General features: G+C 40.9%; 1 pseudogene; it reads right to left on the bottom strand.

Moving 5' to 3' along the window:
* Positions 1 to 544: 544 nt before the first annotated feature.
* Positions 545 to 2,377, bottom strand: LOC149996093 (replication protein A 70 kDa DNA-binding subunit pseudogene; annotated as a pseudogene).
* Between the last annotated feature and the right edge of the window lie 6,754 nt (positions 2,378 to 9,131).

Raw genomic sequence — 9,131 nt, 5'->3', positions numbered from 1 at the left:
TAGCGGACCCATCTGACTTGGTCTATTAAACCCTGAAGGAAGGATATTTTTCAGATATAAAAGATGAGTCTTTGATTAATAATTCTACCCTACTGCCATTCCGAGCATTAACAACTATGTGGCACCTCTAGACGGAGAACACCTTTGAATTCTAGGAAGACACGCTCACTAAAACACGCGGGTTCCACACAACGGCTTCTCGGTCCCCTGCCCACCAGAAGGAATCCACGTTGTGAAGGTGTCACCACTGGAGAAGCAGAAACTCTAGTTTTAAACTTTTACCATCTGCAAAGTTAGGGTCAATTACTTGTGACATAATTCCTGTTTGAAGATAATGAAATTTTAAGAAAACTGACAGTTCACACCACAATCCCCTGAGCCTAGTTTCCTTTGCCTACCAATGGGTTTCAAGATGCATGTGAGAGAGGCAATGGCTTAGTCCACCATAAAGAGGCCACCTGTGTAGCTCAAGTGACATTGTCACACAGGGGGGTGAGGAGAAGCTGGTTTCATTTCAGCTCTTTATTTTCAAACTTGTGCCCAATCAGCATTGCTCTTCTCACATTGCTGCATTTCTCCTGATGTTCATGATCATCCTTTTGCCATATTCTCTGTAGTCCACGGGCTTCACAGTGGCCTTAATTCGAGACTCAACATTGTAGGTCTCAAGTTTGACCCTGATCTTGAGTATGAAAGATCGGAAGTTGGCATTCTGGAAAATTTCCTCAAATGCTTGCTCATTCTTCTCCTTTAACTCTCCGAGGTAAGCAGTGCTCTGTCCCAGGATGGCCTCCGCTGACTCCTGGAAGCAAGTGACCCACTGATTCTCTTGAAAATCAGCAATATTTACTGACAGGATCATGTGGTACTTGAAATTGGGACATTCACGGTCACACTTCTCACAGCAGTATAATACATTCTGCTGATCAATCACTTTCTTATTGCAGTCCTGAGTTGGGCAGGCTTGATACAGAGAGTTCTCTTTGCAAAGATACACCACTGTTGCCACAGAGCTGAAATAGTCTGCCTTGTCACCTTGGCCCAGGTTATCTGCTTTAACCTCATACAAAGTTTTCCAGTTGGTGGCGCTTCCTCCTGCTCCTCCACTCTTTAGATCTGAGATGGAAACCCCATTTAAGGCTTGTCCTTCTGAGTCAAACCATCCACGAAGCTTATAGGCCTCTGGGACGTCAGGATTCCCAATGACTGTGCTTGAAGACAGTACAGAGAGGCTCCATCCACCAAAATCAGAAACTCTGGCTCCTTTGACAGTCATCATGGGCTGTCTAGAATCATCAAATTTGTCAGCATCTTCTCCCCACAGAGTAGCAGACACCACTTTCCCTGACATGTCCATCAAATAGATATTTCTCTTAGAAACTTCTCTGTTGTTAGACTTCACCGTGATTTTAGTGGCATCTTCATAGCTCTTGCAGATCCCAATGATGTCTACAAGTGCATCCTTAGGTTTGCTCTCTAGGTCATCAATCTTTGTGAAGTCAAACTGAACTGTAGGTAAAATATGACCATCTTCACGGGGCATGACAGAAGTCTCATTATTGAAGGTCATCTCATAGTCGTTTTTAACAGCTGTGAATTGTTTATTAGCAATCTTCAGAGTGCCTTTAGAGAAATAATAGACCTTGTTCACGTCAATGAGGGGAAAGAACTTGTCCGCTTGCTCATTGAAAGCAGTAGCTCTGATTTCACTGCTTTTATCAACTAGTTCTATAGAGAAAAGCTTCCCTTCCCTTTGGGAATTGCTCCAGGTACGGATCTGACTTTTGTTGGTAACACGAGCACAAATAGTCCACTTAGATTGGTAAGGGGTGAGGCTAGCAATGGGCACCACTTTGGCCTGTGATCCCCCAGAACTGTTCATGAGACTGGTACCTCCAGCTTTTCCAAATATCTTTGAGGCACCATAAGCCTTAGATACAGTGGAACCCATTCCTGAGCTCCCGTTCTGTTGCTGCGGCTTACTGGTTGGTGGACTGGCTGCAGAGACGGCAGGAGGAACTACCTGCTGCTGCCCGTTACCAATCTTTACTCCAACTGCTTCTGCTGATTTCAGAACGTCTAACTCCATCAAAATAACTACTCTCCTTCTATCTTTCAGCGTGTTAACAATGAATCGGTTAACCTAGCAAATACAGTTGCTAGACAATCGTTCCTGTTCAACAAGAGGGTTCAACTGGGTTGCCAACATGAAAGAGGACAGAGTGTTCAACCCATCACTCATGAGCAGTCAATAACGAGGTGGACTATTCCCTGTAGTTATCGGACGGATGTTAATGACTTGGATGATGGGTTTTATGGATTTATCTTCCTGTTGCATCATGACTGCAATGGCCCCTTCGCTCAGGTGGGCCACCATGGATGGCTCCGCCGCGCCAACTCCCGTGTTTCTGAGCCTTGGAGGCACGGGTTTCACTGCCAAGGTCCGGCGCGCTCTAAGGCAATTCGAGCTTTTTCATTTTTAAAATAGACTTCAACATTATTTTTGTACCAACCTTATAATTATAATTTACTAATGAGAAGAAATAGCCTATAAAGATCCCAAATGAAGAACAATTTTTTAAAAATATTTGTCAGGAAAATCAGAATTATTAATACATGGAGACAGAAGCCAAAATGAAAATAGAAGCAAAGATCAATACATACAAGATTTTCTTAGGAAAATGATTTTTTAAAGACTTAAAGATTATGAAGCAATTATCCACATATGTAAATGCATCTTTTGATGCTAAGTTATTAACGCAACAATTTCCTGCCAAGAATGTATATTGCCTGTCATCTGGCTTATGGCCTTGGCCTCTTTGGAAAGCATAATTGTAAAATCAAAAACTGTGAGGACAGTTCAGATCATGAACTCCAGCCCACTTATTTCACAGATTAGAAAACAGGCCACATTGGGAGATCAAGCAACTTGCTCAAATTCCATAAGTGACTAGTGGCTTAAATGGAGCCAGAACCCTAGACTCCAAATTCCCAGTTTGTACATTGCTTTTTACTCTGACCTGCTGGGGACGGGTAGAACTTCCCATCCATCCATCCATCCATCCACCCATCCATTCATTTATACATTTGTCCATCCACCCATCTATTCACTCAAACATTTGCGGAGTGCTCACTACATGCCAGACACTGTTCTAAGGCTAAGAACTCAGGAAACAGAACTGGCAAAATCCCAGCCCTCAGGAAACGGACACTCTAGGAGATGAAGAGATAACAAATACCCCAGGTGGAAAGGGGCTAAGAAGGAAAATAAAGCAATGTAAGGGGATAAAGAGTGCTGGAAGGTAGTTGCTATTTTACATGCATTGTAATGGAAGACTATATTGGTAGGTTGACATTTTGAGCACAGGCTGAATTAGGAGTAAAATTTAGAGTACACTTAGGATAAAAGCTAATTATAAATGGCATGGACATGATCAATTGCTAATAAAAAATAAAATTCCCCCAAAAGCTACTGAGGAGTGACTGAGAATGTGTGGAGAGGACGCAGGTGGAAATGAGTATAATACAAAGGGAGGCGGCAGTTAGAACGCAGCAGAATAAATGCTGGTGGTGGCGGTGTGCTGACTGCTTGCCTGGGTGAGATGTGATCGTCTGAGTAGCCCCTCGGATTTACCTCCCGCGTGCGCCCGGCGGTGCCCATGAGGACAGGTCCCATGAGCACAGGCAGCAGAAAATGACCCAGATTTTGATTGGGGATGGAGATGTGGACGTTAAGTCAGGCTAGGTGAGGAGCCAGCCTATTTGAAACACAGAATGCCCCGCAAGAGACTGCAAAATGGTGTAGCAGTCAGGCTAATAATTCCGCCTGCGGAAGTGTTTTGCAGTTTAACGTAGTCTTTGTAAGCCGTGGACTGTGCTGCTGTACCACCTTCAGGCTCAAACGAACACTACAGCTTTAAGAGCAGAGCAGATCATCCAAGTTCTGGACCCCCGTCTGGACTTCTGTGATGCCTTCCCAAAGACTCCTTCTCCTTGTAATAAAACGCTGTATGCCCCTGGGATGGTTCAGATCACTGCCCTGTCGTGAACCCCATGGGACAGGCTGCAGGAGTATCTACAAAAGAGCAGTGAGTGCACAAGCCGTGCTGCTCTCTGACCAGTCCAGCGGGGCTGGGGATGCTTTGGCACCACAGCAGAGAGCAAGCTGCCAAGATGACCGCCTTAGCCCCCCAGAGCTCAAGCTTCTCAGCTCCTGTTTCTTCATTTTGAATTAGGAGGCATTTTCCCAGGAGATCAGCATTTCCCCCAGTCCTGGCTGAGGCCCTGCGGGCCATGCCTATGCAGCTGCTTTGCACTTCTTCCAAGTCCCCTGGCCAAATGGAGTCCTTGCGTCTCCTGACATTTACTCCTGTTAAAGGTTCTGGCTTAAAGCTGCCGCCTCCTCTACCTCCTTCCCTCCTCTGCTCCACCTCCCTTTACGCTTTTCCCCTGATCCAGTCCCTTTGCAGGACAACAGGCACGTTTTGTTATAAGATCCGGGTGAGAGTGGATCACCCATCTTCTGTCAGGAGCTGATGCAGGAGTCCAGACACAGGGACCAGAGCCAGGAAACTCAGGACAGACATCGAGATAAGACTGCCATGGCACTAGTTTCTCTGACTCCTTCCACCAACAGTAGCCTCTTCGCTCACCCCTACCCACCACAACATCAAGAGGCTGACAAGCAGAAAATGCAGGTAACGTGTACTTTTTCCAGGGAACAATTCAGAAAATATGGAAACGTTTTCTGACTTTTTTTCCTTATCTTCTTATGCTTAAACATTTTTCTTCAAAATTGTTTTTGAAAACATTTCAAAAAAACACTTAATACACCCCACACCTCCTTTCAACAAATTTTTTTGGGTACAGTATTCCCCATTATCTGCAGAGGATACCAAGGTCCTCGGTGGATGTCTGAAACCACAGACCATACTGAACCCTGTATCTACTATGTTTTTTCCTATATGTACATACCTATAATAAAGTTTAACTTATAAGTTAGGCACAGGAAGAGAATAACAACAATAACAATAAATAGAACAATTATGATATACTGTAATAAAAGTTGTGTCAATGTGGTCTATCAAAATATCTTATCAGATTGTACTCGCCTTCTTGGATTGATGTGAAATAAAACGCCTTATTAAGTCAAGAAACTTTCACCTTTTCACTAAAAGGAAGCACTTTACAGCTTTCCTTTGGCCTATCCGAATTGCCACCATCACTAATCTTGCACTTTGGGGTCATTCTTAAGTAAAATAAGGGTTATTTGAACACAAGCATGGTGACACGCCACAGTTGATCTGATAATCAAGTTGTCTACTAAGAGACTAACGTGTGGGAGTGCACACAGCATGGAGATGCGAGACAAAGGGATGAGTCAGGTCCTGGTCAGAGGGAGCCTACATCATTTGATTTCTTCAAAATTGTGCTACTCAGAACGAGGTACATTTTTAAATTTATGAATTTCCCTGGCGGGTAGTTCAATTGATTAGAGCATCCTCCAAATATAGCAAGGTTGTAGGTTCGATCCCCAGTCAGGGCACATACAAGAATCAACCAATGAATGCATAAATAAGTGAAGCAACAAATCAATGTCTCTCTCTCTCAAATCAATAAATAAAAATTATGATCTGTTTATGTCTGGAATTTTCCACTTAATATCTTCAGACCGCAGTTAACTGAACCTTGGAAAGTGAAACCATGGATAAGGGAAGACTACTGTTATATGTTCTATTTTTTCATTGTTAAGTATAGCATACATTTAAAATATTACATGAAACGTGTAAAATTTGAAGAAAAGTAATAAATTGAACATTCAGGGTCCCACCACTCATAAATAGAACACTACTTACTGATGCCTTAGACGCCTCTGTTGCATCCTCTTCTCTTCCCCTATTTCCACAGGTAATTTACTATCCTGAATTTTGTATTAATCATTCCCTTATATTTTAATAGTCATATATGTATTCATATATATATTTAGACTATAGAGATGTGTATATATACATGTAAATGAGTATGTGTGTATTTAACAACATAGTATTTAGTTTCGCCTATTTTTGAAGTTCATCTAAATTCACTCACTTTTTTTGTGTTCTGTGATGTGCCTCTTTTACTATATTTTTGTAATGCATCCATGTTCATGCATGTAGCCATCATCCTTTATCACTGTTGTATAAAATTTTGTTGAATGAATATATCACAATTTATGCAGCTTACTGTTGATAAACATTGTACATACCTCCTGGTGTACATAAGCAAGACTTTTCCCTAGAGTTTATATATAATATAAAATTGTATCATAGGGCACACACAAACCCAACTTAATAATCATTTTTCTAAGCAGTTGTACCAAATCCACAGATCAGGTTGCCCTGAGAATAGACTCTGATATTGCTGTGTAGGAAGTTTATTGGGGGGTGCTGTCAGGAACACCTGTAAGTGATGAGGGAAGCAGGATTTATATCTACCCTTTTATTTTGTTTTTTCTATTTTTTTGCCCCAGTCTGTTTCTTTTTCTATACAGTACTTCCTTTATTTCTATATACAAAATACATGAATCTATATATAGAATACATGTAAGTATATATACAAGTAAATATATGTACTCTTATTGATCACCCTATCTATACATTTTAACTTCCTTATTTAATAATCCAGAAAAGTAGATAAATATATGTATAGTTTTTCCTAGAATATTTAATACATATTCTGTTTTTGCTGGAGAGTTGTTTGGTTTCTTGAATCCATAGATGATCCTTCCATCATTTCTGGAAAATTCCAGGAATTATCTTTTTGTATATTAATTCTGCTCAATCTCTCTCATTTCCTTCTATTAATGATTTGACATGTATTAGTTCTCCTTTCCTCCAATGCCACCTAACTTTTCTCTCATATATCCCATCTTTGTCTTTCTACACTGCATTCTGGATAGTTTTTCCAATTTAATAATCTGCTTTCAGATATGTCGAATCTGCTGTTAAGCTCAATCATTGAATACTTTAATTATTTTTGTTTTCATTTTTTAGATGTTTGTTTTAAAAAATATTTTGTTGTTCTCTGCTCACATTCTTATAAGATTTATTGATATAATTTCCATAGCACAAAATTTATTCTTAAAAAATGCACAATTCAGTGGGTTTCAGTATAATCAGAGTAGAGCAACCACTACCCCTATATAATTCCAGAAACATTTCATCACCCCAAAAGAAATCCCGATTCATATTAACAGTCACTCTCCATTCCTGTCTTCCCCTGGCCCCTGGAAACCACTAACCTATTCTGTCACTACGGGTTTTCTTATTCTGGACATTATATATAAAGTGCATCATACAATATGTGGCCTCTTGTGTCTACCTTCTCACACTTATTATGTTTTCAAGATTCACTCATGTTGTAGTATGTATCACTACTTCATTCCTTTTAATGGCTAATATTTAATTGTAAGGATAAACCACATTTGTTTATCTATTTATCAGTTGACATTTCAGTTATTTTCACTATGGGACTATTATGAATAATGCTCTGAACATTCATGTACAGGTTTTTGTGGAGACATGTTTTCATTTCTCTTGAGTATATCCTTAGGAGTGGAATGTTGTTTTACTTTTTTGAGGAATTACCAAACTGTCTCCAAAGTCACTGCATCATTTTAAATTCCTGCCAGCAACATATGAGGGCCCCAATTTCTTCACATTTTTTTCAACACTTGTTGTTATCCATCTTTTTTTATTGTAGCCATCCTAATGGATGTGAAGATGTTCTTTGTTCATATTCAAGCTTCCTTTTTTGTCTTCCAAAAATATCTAATTCAGCTATTTTATATTTTGCATCTGACAATACCAACATATGAAGTCTTAGAGCTGTTTCTGTTCTCCTGGTTCATGTTCATGGTTCTGTCATTTTTTTCAAATCTAAGTTTCTCATTTTTGGTGGGGGGTACTTCATCTTCAGGAAAAATCGAATCCTAGGATGAATATGGGCTCTTCCAGAAGATTTGGTTGCCTCCCACAGGTTCTTAGAAGCATTAACAGAAAAATGTTAAATCCTGAAGTTTTTAAGACCACCCAGGTAGGGTTAATTTAAACTTAAGGTCCCAGCAGAGTTAGCTTATCAGTTCTTGGGGAAGATGTTTTTCCCCTCCATTCACTGGCAAAATTTTGGACAGAAAAGTTTTCTTCCAGTCCCCAGAGTAAGAGAGTTGGGGTCCCTCCACCACTGTCAACTTCACTTTTATACTGGCCTACATATTCCTTGCCTCCATGCTGCCTGTCAATGTATTTTTTAAAGTTTTAATATTTTATCCAGAATGTTTGTTTTCAATAGAAGGATTAGTCATCTTCCATACTAGCAAAAATGGAAGTCAAGAAACAAGCTGATTCATTGTGCTCTTCTTTAACTTAAGCTTACATGAAATGTGGCTCATCTCTTGGGTGATTCCTATCATCTGGTATTATTGAGCCATCTTCCTTTTGCAGGACTCAATGTATTGTACCCAATAAGTAATCGTCGGCAGCCGTCCGTCTCGAGAGAGGATGGTGTAGCTTCTTAAGAGTCTATCTGCACCGCCGAGAATGGTTGTGCAGTCCGACTCGGGAGTGACACAGTATCTGTCTCCTCCAGTGTTGAATCGACATCTTGCGATGACGCTGGAGTGTCCTCTCCAGTAAAGCTGAAGCTACAGAGCCTGGGCAGGGTGATATGGAGGGTCTGCTGTTGCCCATGCAGCAGACCCCCCCTCTCTTCGCAGCTGAAGGGTCCAAGGGAAAGACGGAGTCAATACAGCTTGGCTTCAGGTGCGCCGCAGGAGTTGCCGGTGTTGACTACAACGTCGAACCACCTTAGGGACTCCGGCTCCGGATTTTCTGTCGGGGTTTACTCCCTTAGCCTTTCCCCTGAAGAGGTATGCCGCAAGGCAGTGGAGGTTTTTTGGAGTCAGAGTTTTCCTTCTCTGATGTGCCCTGACTGGAAGATCGACCAATAAGTAATAATGTAATGATTATAACTACACATTTCTGATTCAAAATCACTGAAGAACAAGGTAGATCTTACTGAATGTCTCCGATGGCTATGGAGTGTAAATTCACATCACAGCACAGTACAAACTTTCCTAAACATCTTTTAACAGT

This window comes from Furipterus horrens, unplaced genomic scaffold, assembly GCF_987537825.1.
Source record: "Furipterus horrens unplaced genomic scaffold, mFurHor1.1.pri manual_scaffold_12, whole genome shotgun sequence".
In the NCBI taxonomy this organism is placed as follows: Eukaryota; Metazoa; Chordata; class Mammalia; order Chiroptera; family Furipteridae; genus Furipterus; species Furipterus horrens.
Note: the sequence above shows the minus strand (reverse complement) of the source record. Positions and strands in the feature narration are given on the sequence as shown.